Genomic DNA, 17,506 nt, shown 5'->3' on the forward strand with positions numbered 1-17,506 from the left:
CTAATCACTTACTTATTGTCGCACAGCTTTTGAATTATACAAATATTGTCGCACAGCTACACACATAAAGAATAGATAAAGAAAGGATCTATACGTGTAGAGCTTTTACCAATTAGGCAATTACCATAATTGATTTGGATTATAGTCATTATAAGTTGAATTCAGCCACAATTTGTGTCTGTTTCCTCCGATTTTAATTTACAAACCACCACATACCCTAACTCGTGGGATGATTGAGCTACTATAGAAAAATGTATTCGTAGTCAATTTTATTATAGTGGCTTGTTAATAACATACTTTCCGTACAATGTAACAAGTCTAACACCGACCTGCCCACTGACTTAATCAAAGAAAGTAGTACCCTTTCAAAAAACAAAAAATCAAACAAAGTAGTACGAGTAGTTAGAAAAAATCATTTTCAAGCATCTTGTCTCTATATATATCTTTTACTACTACGTATTAGAAATGTGGTCTTGCGGATAAAATAGTTTGAATATGAAGCATGTATGTAAGTACATACAACACCTTTTGTGTGCGCACAGTTGGTTATATCATGTGATTGCTCGTAAAAAAATAAATAAACCCCTATAACACTAATTGAGTAATAATCCATATAACACTGACCGAGTAACCTCTATAACACAGACCGAATATTCCTTGTAACACTAATGAAACCCTCATGACAAGCTGGTCACACGACATATAAGAATTTGTGATGTAAGTTTGTTTACATAAATTAAGGGCTCGTTTCAGTGGCGGATCCAGAAAAAATATTTAACGGGGTCAAAATACTTTTAGTGGGGCCATTTGATAAAAATACAAGTAATTTTTATAGTAAAAAAATAATTTTATAAGAAAAAATTCTTTTTTTTTATGCTCAAGTAGGGTCAAGGGACCCCACTCAAATGGCTTTGCATCCGCCACTAGTTCGTTTGGTTAAATGGAGGAATTGCAACTTCCTTGAATATTTAATTTTCCATGTAATTGATTTTCTAAGAAATTCTAAAAATTATTTGGTTAATCGAAAGAATCGAAGTGGAAATTCCCTTGGGAAGCTCCACTTAATTAAATTCTTTCATTTTGTATTGAAGTAAAAATTCCTAAAATTTTCTACTTTTCACTTCCCATAATTGAATTCGTCAACCAAACACAAAAAGAATTTCAATTCTAGCTCAAACATATTTACTTTCCATGTTTTTTCCGTCAACCAAACGATCAACATCTATATTTAAATAATTTATTGAAATACACTACTTACTCTAATAACTTGATTAGAATTTATATCTACCCACAAGGTAGTAGATTTTATTTTATTTATTTTATTTATTTTTTATTTTTAATTTTTTTTTGTGAAAGACCACAAGGTAGTAGATTACGCATTAGGAACCTCTGGTATAAATTAATGGTATTACTACACCAAATTTTTAATGTTTATTTGTAGTGCGTTATCTATCTTGTAAGTGCTTTTAGCAATGTCTCGAACTTCCTGTTGCAACTTACAACATAGCAGCTGCTTGCCTGCTTCCATGGATCTTTGTTATTTTCTGCCTTTTAATTTTATTTTTTTCATACATCGTTTATTGTTTATTTTATTAAAAATGGATTTATCCTGATAACTTATGAAGTTAGCTTCCACGAAGTTAAGCTGTTAAAAAAGTCCATATTAGCACATCACACCCGAATAACAGCATTTCATCTCGTAACATTCAAACATACGACCAATCCAATCAAATACCAAACTCCCTATTTATTTCTCGTTATTATATTCTCCAATCATCCTCTCCACAAAATTCAATTCAATCGTACCATCACGCATATTTTTTAATTTTTTTTTATATAGATGATGAAGTACCATTACGCATATGTTTTGCCCCTTTATCCCTTTATTTCATCCTCCTATGTTATTATAATTATTTTGTGATTTGTTATTTTATGGTTTCCAATACATATATATATTATGTAGGAAGGACAATTTAAATTCGACTAAACGTGAATTACATGATCAAATAAAAGGTAAAAAAGGAAATATGAGAGTTTGACAAACAAATATAATATACAAAGTGCAAGTATGTTTACACTTACCCTATCAAAGTAATAGAAATCTTCAAATTTCAATTTCATAAAATTAAGTTTAATTTGAATAAGTTTTAAGTCCTATAGAGTTAATAAGGGAGAGGGTCACAATAAATTTCTTACTCCGTATTAATAATCCTGTATTTATTAATTAATGGAAGAAGCTATGTTTATGTTTAATACGAGTGCGTTTAACATAGGCTTGTAACTCCGCTTCTTATTATTAAATCTTTGATAATAAGAAGTACGAGTACAAATTACTCCAAATTAATGTATGTGAAAGTGATACAAAAAAAAAAAAAAAAAAAAAAAAAAAAAAAAAAAAAAAACCACGAAAGTTCAATAGAAGAACCTGCACTTAAAATAATAAGTTATAAAATATTTTCTAAGAACTCAAAATAATCTCATTTCAAATATTTTGGTTCACGTAAATTTGGTCAATGATGATAAGAGGTAGCTTAGAGGCTTAGACCAATTGTAATTTGTAAGAGGAATAATATATTATTTGAAAAACAAAGTCCATTACGACTATTGATTAGAATACAATTTCCTCAACCCTGAAATTTATATAACTTATGTACCAAATTTGTTATTCACCCACCCATAGTACCTCTTGGCCAATTATGTTTGATATAGTTGATGTGTAAGATGTAACACTTAAAGCCGAGTCTTGTTACTGATATCCGGGTAGTGGTCCTCGTTATTAGTCGAAAAGAAAAGGAAAAGGATAACATAGAAAAGGAGAAGAAGATGCTTCTTACACTGCTGGCTGCTGCAAATCAACTTGCTGGAAAATCAAACTCTTTAAACCCCTAAAAAACATAATTTAAACACAAATTCATCACCCTTTTGTCCTCTTTATCCCTCCATTTGCATTAATCTATTTATACCATCACATTCAAATCACCCCATTTCCCCTTATTTTACTATAAACCCACCATCTCAACCCTCTAATCTCCCCCCTTTAGCAACTCCATCCCTCCTCCTAAACCAACCCAACCGAAATGTTTTCACCGGTTGCGCAACCTCCAACCACCATCATCACTTTCTCTGCCCTCGCCTTCCTCCTCCTCCTCCTCTTCTCTCCTGACTCTAGCGCCGCCATCATTTCCTCGCACACGTTCGGGTTTCCCTTTGACCACACCTACTACGACACCTTCCAAGTCCAATCCCCAGCCACTATCAGCAACGGTGCACTCCAAGTCACAACCCGACTCCGCGGGTAACTTCACACTAACTAACCGTGCTGGCCGCATTCTATTCAAACAACCTTTCGTTTTATGGGAGTCGCACGGGTATAACCGTACCCGTGTCGCCTCATTCAACACTTCCTTTCTCATCAATATATTTCGCATCAACAATACCGACGGCACCCCCGTCACTCCTGGCGAGGGTGTCGCCTTTATCATCGCACCTGACCTCGCTGTCCCTCCTGGTAGCTCCGACGAGTTCCTCGGGTTTGACCAACTCCTCCTCCGACGGTAACCCCAACAACAAACTCCTCGCTGTCGAGTTCGATACCGTTATGAACGGGCCTTACGACCCGGATGATAACCATATCGGGGTCGATATCAACTCTATTAGATCTAACCACACGGTTTCTCTATCTGATTTTAATATCACTCTCGCGCCTAATGGGACGGTATTTCATAAGGTCTGGATGTTCTACGATGGCGGTGAGAGTAAATCTCTCACCGTCTATATGGTAGACCTCTACGACCAACAAGCGGAGGCGGTTATGCCGGATACACCGGTAATGAATGTGACCGGCATCGATCTGAGCAAGATTGTTAGCCCGGTTTCGTATTTCGGTTTTCCGCGTCAACCGGAGACGTCATCGCGGAGCTCCATTGTGTTCTAAGCTGGAACATAACAGTGGAAACAATTAAAGAACCTGGTGCTGGAAAAGTTACAATTGTTCTCGCAGTCGTTATTCCTGTGGCGGTAATATTATTAATAAGTATTGGAATAGGATGGTACTTTTGGAATAAGAAAACCCGGGGATCGATGTCAGACCCGAACATACTCGGAGCTTTGAAGAGTTTACCGGGTATGCCGAGGGAGTATGATTTTAAGGAGCTTAAAAAGGCGACAAATAATTTCGACGAGAAAAATAAATTGGGACAAGGAGGTTATGGTACGGTATATAAAGGGTTGTTACCGGTTGAAGCTTTTGAAGAAGTTGCGGTAAAAAAAGTTTTCGAGGGATGAGATAAAAAGTAAGGATGATTTTTTGGCTGAACTTACGATTATTAATAGGTTGCGTCACCGAAATCTCGTCAAATTACTAGGTATGTTTTTGATTGATTTGTTGATTATATTCCTTGGTGTATTAATTGTGTGTGTTGGTTTGTTGTGGTATTTCCTATATTTGTGGGGCTCATTAATTGCTTTACTATTTGTTCTATTCTATTTTTGGGTATGTATGAATTGGATAAACTTATAGATTTTCGATTTTTTTTGATCTGTAAGGAGAATCTGTCATGTAACTTGAGTCGTGATATCGTGGGTTAGTACATGGATTTAGTTTTGCAGATGTGTTGTTTTCGACTAAAAGATTGAAACTTTTGATCTACTTGGGTGAAAAAGACTAATGGAGGCTCTTTTTTTACAAGTACTTTTACTACTAAAATCTTGTGTATTTTGCCAAATTTCAAAACATCAATGTTATTCTTACATTGCGTCCTAAGATGACAGCGGTGAATCTAGTCTAATTTTTAGGTAGTGTGTTTCTATGTACATGTGAGTACTGAATAGGTTGCCATTTTTGTGTTGTCTTGCTCAATGAATTTTATCTGTTGTATCAGGGTGGTGCCATCAAAATGGGACACTGCTACTAGTCTATGAGTACATGCCCAACGGCAGCCTAGACAAGCACATATTCTGTGGGAGGACAAGGTGCCCTTAAGCTGGGAGCTCCGTTTCAAGGCCCTGAAGGGGGTAGCCTCCGCTCTTCACTACCTGCATAATGAGTTTGATGAGAAGGTGATTCACCGGGACTTGAAGGCAAGCAATGTCATGCTCGATACCAACTTCAATGCTCGTCTTGGTGATTTTGGCTTAGCTCGTGCATTAGACCATGAAAAAACCTCATATGCCGAGCTGGAGGAGGGTGTGCACGGCACAATGGGGTACATTGCTCCTGAGTGCTTCCACACAGGCAGGGCTACTAGAGAGTCTGACATTTTCGGCCTTGGAGCAGTCCTTCTTGAGGTGGCTTGTGGGCTTCGACCTTGGACAAAGAAGGGTGGCTATCAATGTACAGTTGACTGGGTGTGGTCAATGCACAGAGATGGAAACATCTTAGGGGCAATCGACGAGAGGCTAGGAAACGAGTATGTGGCCGAGGAGGCAGAACGAGTTTTGCTCCTAGGTTTGGCCTGCTCTCACCCTACAGCAACAGAGAGGCCTAAGACACAAGCAATCAAACAGATACTGTCAGGGTCAGTTCCTATGCCTCATGTACCGCCTTTCAAGCCATCTTTTGTATGGCCAGCAATGGGTCCTATGAACGGCGCCACCTCAGAAATGACAGCCGAGACCACCATCGCATCATCACAGTATGATAACTCTCTTTGGACTCCCCGTTCTGATGTCAGCCCACATAGTGGTAGTGTATACTCCATGGCATGATAGGAACAATATATCATCAGATAACAACATAACAGCAGCAACAATTATGGCATTCCTGCTGTATTTTTTCCCTTTTTCTGGTAACTTTTCTGTCATTTATATGAAAAGTTCTGCTTAATTCATAGTTCAGGGCATAAGCAATTAAGCACTTGAATTTGTGTCCCAATTTTTTTCCCACTTTATTTGTACATGGGGAAGAGGGTGGATTGTCAATGTAAATTATAATTTGATTATTTCATTAGTTGTGGTTGTACTCCTGTGCGTTGGTAAAACCTGCAATGTATAAGCAGTTACTACCATGCTGATAAACCTGCAATGTTTCCGAAGGAAGACAGTGATTATTTCATAGTTCAGTGAGCTTGATCAGTTTTCGATATCTTCTTAGCTTCAGTACTTCTGTATCTTCATTTTATGATGTTCTTCTTATTCAAGAGGATAAACATCAGTGCAAATAAATGACAGATGATAAGTATTTGATACTGAACTTTGACAGGGACAACAAATATATTAATCAAACAGCGCAATAATTTCATTAGACCGGTCAAGTCTTTGTATAATCTTTACTTTATTAAAGGTAGAGTTGTTAATGATCAATGTCAATAATTAGCATCTACGCTAACCATAATCCGATTAATTAAAAGGATCTTATGTATGATTGACTAGTAAATTAGAGTTCTGCGCTAATCATCAATTCTGTTAATTAGATTAATCACATGCATGTTTGACTAATTTTATTAGAATTCTGTGCTGATGAAGACAAATTGATTGCTCAAGCAATCATGTTTAATTGTTATAATTTTTTGTCATAATCATATCTTCCAATTGCTTATATTCCTTCTAAATAAAACCATGCATGAGGCATGGTGTGGAACAAGAGCAAGGAAGCAGAACCCTCAACCCTTGGATCACAACCGTGATTTTAGGAGTCACTATTATAAAATAAAGAATGCCTGATAAGCAACTATGTCCATCATTTTCATGTTTCCATAATAAAATAATTTTCAAATTGATTTCTTCAATAAGTAGATAATCAGTGAAATATCATCTTCAAGTGATATCAGACCCTGTAACAAGACTAACAACTATCACTTGAAAAATACACTCAGAATTAAAAAGCAATGTCCTGTTTTTATTTATCCTATTTTTTGGTGGCAGGAAGATCCTTCTGCTATCCTGGCCAACTTAGCATATTCTGTACGGCCTACTTACCTAGTCGAATTAGGTCTAGGACTTCTCCGGCATGCAGCTTCTTTGAATTGCGAAGCCTCCTTAAACTCTTCATAAGTTATGGGAGCATAGAGGCGAGGGTGTTCAGCATCAACAAACTCTGCAGGAGCTTCAATTATTTTATCTGGTGGTGGTGAAAGAAATGTTGCAATTGACATACGTATCCCTGCACCCTTGCATTGAACCCGATGCTGCACATTGCGAAGAATTCCATTGCTCCATGGCTTTCATAGTTTCAACAATCACTAGTCAGGAATGTCAGTAAAGAAAAAATAAAAGATTCAGGTTACATCTGAGGGATGTTTAGGTTATTGTTATTAGACCAACTTAATTAAGTTATTATCTAAATTTAATCAAATAAACAGTATTATGATGATCAAATGAGAAATTATGAATTGAGGTTGAAGAAATTACTAAAATAGGGGCGAAATTAACTTACCACAGCAACGTCTCCAAGATTGACAACCAGTGTTCCTGGCAAGGGATCAGCAGCAACAAATTCACCTGACTCATTCATTACTTCAAGACCGCCAAGATTTTCATCATCCTGAAGTATAGTAAGAAATCCAGAGTCTGTATGGATCTGTACACCTGAGGAACCTATTACCTCAGGGGTGAAGCTGTATTTGTTTATTCTGAACTGAAGAGGCCAACCTTCGAAACTGTAATCTGTCAAACCCAAGCTCATCGACATCTTGCTTGCAATATCTATTGCAGCCTTGTATGTTGCTCGTGCATAGCTCTCAATTATCTCCCTGTTAAAATTATAGCCTTTGAGTAAATAACCTGATTAATTTCTGAAATCATTTGTAACTTAACACAGACAGAGGCAATTCTCCATATTTTCTAATATGCTTATAAATTTGCACATTCATTTAGCTTCATATTCAGCATACAGCCCATATCCAAAAGAAATTAAGTTTCATAGTTTTCTTTGTACTCTATACAACACATTCATCTCTTCATCAAAAGCATATATTATATAAACATGTTCAAGTTAGTATCATTCCTTAATCTGTTTCAGGCCTCATTATGATCGATGTATAGCATACTTCAAATTTTTCCACATTAAGATAGTAACAGATGATTCAGAAATTAAGTCTTACAAGTCTTTTACCTATCAAGGTGTTCAATATTCTCTTCATGATTGTGTTTACCTATATCATCAAGGTGCGAGAGATACAGATATAGGTAAACTTGTACAGATGTGGGAGTCAAAAACAGGAGCGAAGAGAGGGAAAGTTATATGGTTTTTCCGCCCAATAGATGTATGCAATTTCCTAAGAGAGTATGAGCCATCTTGGAATGAGCTATTTAATTTTGGCTTCTGGTGAGGGCAAAGGTGTTTCCAACATTAGTCCTCTGGTGATTTCTCCTACCTTCTTGTTCACTTTTCTAATGATTTCTAATGCCTTGCAAGCTGATAAATTGCATTTTGGGAATCATTGTGAACGCTTCCCTTATCAAATACTAGTACGAAGTATATGCACTTTATGTGACCAATAAATATATATTGATTGAACAAAATTAGGTAATTTTGTTCTATGTTGCAGTTATTCGTAAGTGAAATTTTCTTTCCCTTGGAAGAGTTTCTGTAGATGTTTTAATAAGGGCACATATGCAAACGAATCAGTAGGCACTATAGCCATACTGGTACTCAGAACTGTTATGGTTGGATGAAGCTATCAATTGTTGTAAGATGTGTATTAATGTATTACGGAGTATTAATCAGCCTTTATGTTTACCGACACTTTGTTAAGAGTAATGTTTATACTGTATTTTCTTTTGTCAAACTGGGTGTAATTTTGTGATGGGTAAAACATACTTCACAGAAAGAGTTAATATGAGATTGAAATATAAGACTATTTTTCCACAATTCTAAGATTTTTACAATATTGGCATTTATCAAACTTAGCTAAGTTTAAGTCTATTTTACTCAAACTTGACTTGGTGTTCTTGTTTAATTTGTTTATATAATTATATTACCTCATATTTTTTACTAGTCCATTATAGCTAACATGCAATTTAATTTTATCAATAATCCGTTGTAGTCTAGTTGGTTAGGATACTCGGCTCTCACCCGAGAGACCCGGGTTCAAGTCCCGGCAACGGAAGTTTTTTTATTTTTTATTTTTTTAATCCCAATCTTAAAAGTAGCTACATATACAAAGATGCGTTATTAATACTTTCTCCGTTTTTTTTTTAATTGCGAAACTTTTTTAAAAAGGCAAGTGGTGCAATATTAAAAAAAATGGAGGAAGTATATTCAATGTCAAAAATCTACTACAGATTTACAGAATTTCTTTTCGTTTGAATAGATAGGACAATTAGCTCACAAGATTCCTATATGGCTATATTATAATGCAATGCCAAAATATTTTACTACTTATTGCTCTTTTAATATTACATGGGAAAACTTATGCTGTCCAAAACATTATTTTAAAACTTAACCATCTCTCTAGTAATTACATAAAAATAGTTTATTATAAATTATAATTAAAACATTGTAATATTTAAAGAACGGATAATACATTCATATTAATTGCAACGATTTGACATAAGATGTGAGTAGAAAATGATGTTGCAAATAATATGAACTGAATGTAATATATAAATGCCGATCATGTCATCCATGACGCAGCAATAAGAAATTAAAACAAGAAAACTTCCTTAAAAAAATGAGTAAAGGGTACCTTTGGTGGGGAGAAGCTTGAAGCTGAGAACAAAAGTTAGAAACAGAAAGAGAAGAAAGCAACATCAAAAAGTCCCAAAGCTTCATAAAGTGGATTCTTTTCGCTTGGTGCCATATACCCACTTCCTGGAATCACATCTACGTTACGCCGTTTGATCTCAATTGGAAGATCAAGCAATTCCTTTGAAACTGATTTCATTTCTGCCATTAATTTTAAGGGTACCCCATGATTTATTACTCTGAAACATCCCCATTTTTCAATGATTTCTCTTAATTTTATGGACTTTTCTTCAATTTGGTGTGCATCTATTACTGGGATTTTTCCTTCCATTTTCTCTCTCCTCTTTTTCTTTGTGTTTTTTTGTGCTTGCTGAGTGTAATAAATTAATACTCACTTGTAATAAGGTTAGTTTGTGACACTTTGATGCTGATGTATTTAAGGTTAATTAGAAGAGTAACACTAGTAGATGCTTTTATTAGCTGTCATTCGGTAAAGCGTTTATTAGTACCTCCGCCTTACAAAGATTGCTTCTTATAACAAAAACGTCACTCATACATTTCATTAAGGATCAATGTTATAAAAAAGTAAGAGCTCAAACAATTAGTTGTAAATGTTATAATTTACTTCGTATTTTTAGCATTCACAATGATTGCATATAAGGGCATGTTTGTAATTTCTAAATAATTAGAGCTACATACTAATCATTGTAGATCTACATATCTCCAAAGTCATTAGCTCAACGACTAATGGAGGAAGTATATTTTACTATCAAGTCCGCACATTAGCGGTACTTTTTTTTTTGGTTTTTCTAAGCTATACCCCTAAGCTAGTCGAGTTTTTAAGGTGTATCCATGTTTTTTCAAGTTTTTAAGCCGTGCCCTTCAAAAACTTATCAATACTAAAATGTACCTTTATTAGTTGTTTAAAAGTTAATTAAGAGTGTGATTTCGTAGCTTCAGTTTTCGTTATTAGGGTTGCGGTGGCTAAGATTTCTTTCTCCTATCATTTCCTTACCTTTTATCATATTTTTATTAAATTTATAGTTAACTTTAGGTGACGTGGAAGTCCCAAGGAGGGTACCATTCATTAATGGTAATGAGTTGAGGGTCACAACTTAGAAATTTGAAAAAGGATGGGTACACCTTACAAACACGACCACCTTAGGGCATAGCTTAGAAAAACCCTTTTTTTTAATAGGACATTTGTGGTACTTTGTCCGCTTTAAGCTTGCACTTTTTTTTTTTTTTTTTTTTTTACCATCTTTCCACTATGCCGAATGAGCTTAAGAAATATTTAATTTATAATAACATTTCCATTCAAAAAAAAAATATAATAATATTTTTTCTTCCTACTTTACCAGTATATAATTCCATATATTTATATTAAAAATACTCCCTTCGCGTTTTAATAAGTGTTACATTTACCAAATACGGTCGTGTTTTAATAAGTGTTACGCTTTCTTTTTTGGCAAAAAAACTACATTCATTATTTTTCAATAAATTATTAACTTCACTATCTTTCTTTAACAATTTTTTAATACTCCAACTACCCTACTTACCTCTTATCTTATCTAAGTCAGTTAAATTGCCCAAAACTATATGCCGGTCAAAGTGTAACACTTATGAAAAACACGAACGGAGTAATAATAATTTCAACGTAATGATATCTTTTTCTCCCAAAATCAATGTATGAAGTAATTATTTTGCAACTACATAAAAAAAAATGAAGTAGATTGTAGATATTCTTCATAAAATTTGATAAAATCGTATATTGCACAGGATTTAAAGTTTAAACTAGTACTTGATACACCAAATTAGGGGAAAAAAATCTTCATAAAATTAATATGCAGTAGTTCCATTTTTATCATTCTTCCGTTGTATTCTAGTTGGTCAGGATACTCGGCTCTCACCCGAGAGACCCGGATTCAAGTCCCGGCAATGGAATTTTTTATTTTTATTTCTACAAATGGCTCTGGTCCTGTGGACTGTAGCCAAGATAAATTGTACAATAACATCTCCAAAGCAACTTCAACTAAACACATTTCATAATTACCTGATATTAAAAACAAATTGTCTCCCTCCTTGCATAAGTCACGCTATTAAATACAGTATAGTTTAAACTATTTCACCATTGAATATAGTTTAAACCATTAACGTAGTTACGTAGTGAATGTGTATCAGTGCATGTCATATAATAGTGGCGTCCATGTAAATTTTTTTTACTGTCCAAATGAGTCACAAAAACAATACAAATTACCAATGACCACGTACCTTTGTGCAAGGAATCAGCCTAAAACCAATATTCGTTTCACTTATGCAAGAAGGCCCAAGAAGAATTAGCTAGAAGAATGCTGAGTTGGAAGGTAGTTAGTATCAGTTTTGGGGTAGAGGGTAAAATAGTAATCTATAGAAAAGTTTGTTATGAGTTTGTTATTCTGGCTGCCATGTGTTTAAGTTTGTTTTATGGGTTAATTTTGGGGTATTCATAGGTGATTGGTTGAGGGGGAAGGCATCAAGAAATTAATTAAGGAGTTTGTATTGGGAGAGCTCCTTCCTCACGAAAGAAGGCATGTATTGTTAAACACTTTGTTTGATAATACTACTATCATTCCCTGGGTTTCCATTGTTCTAGCTCGCTTACTTTCTGCTTTCATATTAATCTCTAGCAAATTTGGTATCAGAGCAGTGACGATCCAAGCCGGGAAAAGAGATGGCTCGCCTGAATCACGGTCAGCGTTTAGATTTGTTGGAGCAGGAGATAGCTGGGCTTCCGTCACGAGTGGCTCAGGAGATCACCACTGTGATGACAGCTTTCAAAATAGACCTCAATTCCCATATCGTTGTTGGCCAGGAGAAAATCCGATCAGAATTTCACTCTTCCCTGGTGAATGGACCACAAAACCAGTGGGATAATCCATTCTCTTCACGATCTCACTTGGATTATGGAGACAGTGGCTATCATGGTGGGCAATCGAACTGGAAATTGAGGAAACTCGATTTACCTCTGTTTGATGGAACAAACCCAGATGATTGGATCCTTAGAGTTGAACGATTCTTCCATTTTTACCTGTTAAGTGAAGAGGATCAGCTCGAGGCGGCCATTGTCGCGCCTGACGGAGACGCCTTGATTTGGTATCAATAGGAGCATCGGCACCATCCATTGTTATCGTGGAAAGCGCTGAAGAAGTTGCTTCTCTGGCGTTTCAGAACCACCGCCACTGGCACGCTACACGATCAGTGGCTCGCTCACCAGCAAACCGGCACAGTGGCTGATTATCGGCGACGCTTCATCGAACTTCTCGCTCCGATTGATGGTGTACCAGAGGAGATCGCAAAGGGTCAGTATATTAATGGGTTAAAGGAGGAAATTCGGGTTGAGGTCCGGATCTTAGACCCGATAACCTTAGATCACGCCATGGATCTGTCCATGCAAATTGAGGAAAAATTGAGGATCGGCCCACGGCCCAAACTTGCTGGAAACACGCCCACTTGGCGTACCCCCTTCCCAAACCCTCGATCCAACCCAAACACACCAAACCCAAACACCACAACCCTAAACACAAACCCGAACCACCAGACTTCCACCTACCAACCTTTTCCGAACCGAAACACCTTCAACAACCACAAAAACACCGGCAAAATAAGGCGGTAAACCGAAAAGGAACTTCAACAAAAGCAGGAGCAGGGTTTGTGCTTCCGTTGTGATGAAAAGTGGACGATGAACCACCGCTGTCAACGCAGCGACTTGAGCGTGTTGCTCATGGTGGATGATGATGACGAGGATGACTTAGAGAAGGCAGTGGAAGCAGATCAGACATTCCTACAGCCTTCATACCACTGGTACAGGAATTTCAGCATGTATTTCACATGCCTAATGGGTTACCCCCACAGAGACAGATTGAGCATGCCATTGTGTTGCGTAGTGGTGCTAATCCAATTAGAGTCAGACCATATAGATATCCGCAAACTCGGAAGGATGAAATTGAGAGGCTGGTTTCGGATATGCTCAGTGCAGAGATAATTCAGACTTCGACAAGTGCTTGCTCTAGTCCGGTTTTGTTGGTGAAGAAAAAAGACGGGTCATGGCGTTTTTTGCGTTGATTACAGGGCCCTAAACAAGGAAACAGTCACTGATAAATTCCCAATCCTTATCATTGATGAATTACTTAACGAATTGGGTGGCTCGGCGATTTTCACAAAACTTGACTTATAATCTGGTTACCACCAGATTCAGGTAAAGCCCGAGGACGTTCATAAGATAGCTTTTCGAACCCATGAGGGTCATTACGAGTTCCTCGTAATGCCCTTTGGGCTAACCAATGCCCCTGCCACGTTTCAGTCACTTATGAACGACGTTTTCAGGCCCTTCCTGCGTAAGTTCGTCTTGGTGTTCTTCGACGACATATTGTTGTATAGTCCTTGTATTGAAACTCATAAGGAACACTTGCAGCAAGTTTTGCAGTTTCTAGCCGACCACCAGTTGTTTGCCAATTTTAAGAAGCGTGAAGTCGGGAAGGAAAGGGTGGCTTATCTAGGTCACGTCATCTCAGCAACCGGGGTGGAAGTTGACTCTTCCGAGGTCCAGGCCATGTTAGATTGGCCTCCCCCTACGAACTTGAAGCAGCTCAGGGGGTTCCTTGGCCTTACAGGTTACTATCGCAAGTTTATTAAAGGTTATGCACAAATTACTCTTCCCTTGACTGATCAATTGCGCAAGGAGAATTTTGGGTGGACTGAGGCTGCCACTTCAGCCTTCAATACACTAAAGGCTACCATGGTGAATGCTCCTATCTTGGCAGCACCTGATTTCTCTCTGCCTTTTGTGGTTGAAACGGATGCTTCAGGGCATGGCTTAGGGGTTGTCCTGCTACAGGCAGAGCACCCAATTGCGTATTATAGCAAAATCTTGGGCATTAGAAATAGGGGTAAACCCATCTACGAGAAGGAGTTGATGGCAATTGTGTTTACGCTAGAGAAATGGAGGCATTATTTGCTGGGCCGTCATTTCATTGTTCGAACCAATCAAAGAAGCCTTAAGTATCTCTTGGAAGAAAGGGAGGTGGGACAAGCATACCAAAAGTGGATTAGCAAGCTGATTGGGTACACTTTTGATATTCATTACAAGCCGGGTCCTACCAATAAAGTGGCAGACGCGTTATCCCGCCAACATAGCCCTGAGTTTGAATGTGGTACTATGGTGACTTCATGTGGTCTTCGTTGGGATTATGTACAAGCTTTTATAGATAAGGATGCAGCTCTACAACGTTTGATTTTGCAACTACAAAAAGGGGAAGCAGCACCAAAGTGGTTTACATTGGAAAATGGTGTTTTGAAATACAGGGGGAGGATAGTGGTCCCGAAGTAATGTGAGCTGACCTCCAAGCTGCTCAAAGAGTATCATGACTCTTTGGTGGGTGGGCACGATGGTGACCTCAAGACTTACCACCGTTTTTTGGCAGGGGAATGGTTCTGGTTTGGGATGAGAAAGGATGTGGCAAAATATGTCCAGCACAGTCACGTTTGTCAGCAGAACAAGCCTTCAACCTTGAACAAGCCTTTAACCTTGTCTCCCTTGGGTCTTCTCTAACCTTTACCAATTCCAGAAAGGGTTTGGGAGGACATATCTATGGATTTTGTAGAAGGATTGTCAAAGTCCTTAGGCTGGGATACCATATTCGTGCTAGTGGATAGATTAACCAAGTATGGGCATTTCATCCCGCTCAAACACCCTTTTACTGCTCAGAGTGTGGCGCAAAGTTTCATGTCTGAGGTAGTGAAGTTACATGGAATACCAAGCTCCATTGTGTCAGATCGAGACAAGGTCTTCCTTAGCATTTTTTGGATGGAATTGTTCAAGCTTCAAGGTACTCAGCTCATGCGCAGCACGGCATACCACCCCCAAACAGACGGCCAAACTGAGGTTGTCAACAAGGGAGTGGAATCTTATTTGAGATGTGTTGTGAACGGCAAACCACATACTTGGGCTCATTGGTTACCGTAGGCAGAATATTGGTACAATACCTCTTTCCACACCGCCACCAACTACACTCCTTTCAAGGCTCTTTATGGTAGGGACCCCCCTCATTTGATCAGGTTCTTCGCTGGCAGCACAGATGTGTCTTCCGTAGAAGCACAATTGCAGGAATGCGATGCTATACTTGATGACTTGAAGTTCCATTTAGTGCAGGCTCAGGTATACATGCAACACTATGAAAAACAAGGGAAGGCGTGAGGGAGTTTTTCAGGTGGGTGATTTGGTTTACCTGAAATTACAGCCATATAGGCAAAGGTCCTTGGTGAGACAATCCAATGATAAGCTATCTCCTCGCTTTTATGACCCTTACCAGGTGACTCAACAAATTGGCAAAGTTTCCTATAAGTTGCAACTTCCCCCAGGGTCGAAAATTCACCCAGTTTTTCACATATCTCAGTTGAAGAAGGCCTTAGGGGCAGGGCATCGACCAACCAGCCTTCCTGCACAATTGCCTGCTGATTTGGTGTTGGAGGTTGAGCCGTGGGCAATGCTTGGTGTGAGAAATTCTCAAGCTACTATGGAAGTTTTGATACATTGGAAGGGTTTGCAGGACTTTGAAGCTACTTGGGAATACTTTGAAGAAGTTAATCTCAGGTTCCCTAGTTTCCACCTTGAGGACAAGGTGAAACTTTGGATGCGGGGTATTACAAGGAATCAGCCTAAAACTGATATCCGTTTCACTTATGTTAGAAGGCCCAAGAAGAATTAGCTAGAAGAATGCTGAGTTGGAAGGTTGTTAGTATCAGTTTTGGGGTAGAGGGTAAAATAGTAATCTATAGTTGTTATGAGTTTGTTATTATGGCTGTCATGCTTTAGCTGTGTTTAAGTTTGTTTTATGGGTTAGTTTTGGGGTATTAATAGGTGATTGGTTGAGGGGGAAGGCATCAAGAAATTAATCAAGGAGTTTGTATTGGGAGAGCTCATTCCTCTCGAAAGAAGGTCTGTATTGTTAAACACTCTGTTTGATAATACTACTATCATTCCCTGGGCTGCCATTGTTCTTCCTCTTCTAGCTTGCTTACTTGCTACTTTCATATTAATCTCTAGCACTTTGTTGGGGAGAAACTTGGAGCTGAGATCAAAAAGAAGAGACAGAGGCCTGATGAAGCAACGTCGAAAAGTCCCCAGGATTCATATAGGTATAACGTCCACATTCCGTTGTTTGATTTCAAGTGGAAGATCAAGCAATTGTCCTAAAACTGATTTCATATCTATCATTAATTTAAGGGGTTCCTCATGATTTACCACTCTTAAACAACCCCATTTTTCCTAGCTTCCCTTTTTTTTTTGGCTTCCTTTCAATTTCGAGTACATCTACTACTGGAATTGAACCTTCTATTTTAGGCACGTTGTAAATAACTTCGTAATAGATTGTGAGATTTTTTTTAAGATATAAAGACTCAAGTTTAATGTACAATAACAATTTTGTGAGGCTAGAATTGGATATTCCAATACATTTTTTTTCTTTTTTTCTTTTTTTTTGTATCTTCTGCCTTCTCTATACACACGTGAGCTAATACACATTTAGGTCATTCTGTGGCTTGTTAGAGTCATTGGCGTGTCGGTAACTTGTTAGGATGGCCTGGTCACTTCGACCCCCTTTGTGAGGGGGCACCCCTTCTCCCGAAGTTACGGGGCTATTTTGCCGAGTTCCTTAGAGAGAGTTGTCTCGCGCCCCTAGGTATTCTCTACCTACCTACTAGTGTCGGTTTCGGGTACAGGTACCCTTTTGTTGAAGGTCGTTCGACCTTTTCCTGGGAGTATGATACATTTGGGTGCATAGTAAACATTTTGCTTGCTAATAGTTCAATACTCCATACATAATTCGTCATTGTAATTTAAAGGCC

The 17,506-nt window shown here is 37.8% G+C and overlaps 2 non-coding genes and 2 pseudogenes across 2 annotated transcripts; 3 read left to right on the plus strand and 1 right to left on the minus strand.

Moving 5' to 3' along the window:
• The first annotated feature begins 3,000 nt into the window (after positions 1 to 3,000).
• On the plus strand, positions 3,001 to 5,959 carry LOC110703176 (annotated as a pseudogene).
• Positions 5,960 to 6,687: 728 nt separating this feature from the next.
• Positions 6,688 to 10,060, minus strand: LOC110703177 (annotated as a pseudogene).
• TRNAE-CUC lies at positions 8,975 to 9,047 on the plus strand. Its single transcript has one exon. It is a non-coding gene; the product is annotated as a tRNA-Glu (tRNA).
• A 1,436-nt stretch (positions 10,061 to 11,496) lies between the features above and the next one.
• On the plus strand, positions 11,497 to 11,569 carry TRNAE-CUC. The gene has a single exon. It is a non-coding gene; the product is annotated as a tRNA-Glu (tRNA).
• The last annotated feature ends 5,937 nt before the right edge of the window (positions 11,570 to 17,506 follow it).

The sequence above is a fragment of the Chenopodium quinoa genome, unplaced genomic scaffold, assembly GCF_001683475.1.
Source record: "Chenopodium quinoa cultivar QQ74 unplaced genomic scaffold, ASM168347v1, whole genome shotgun sequence".
NCBI classification, from domain to species: domain Eukaryota; kingdom Viridiplantae; phylum Streptophyta; class Magnoliopsida; order Caryophyllales; family Amaranthaceae; genus Chenopodium; species Chenopodium quinoa.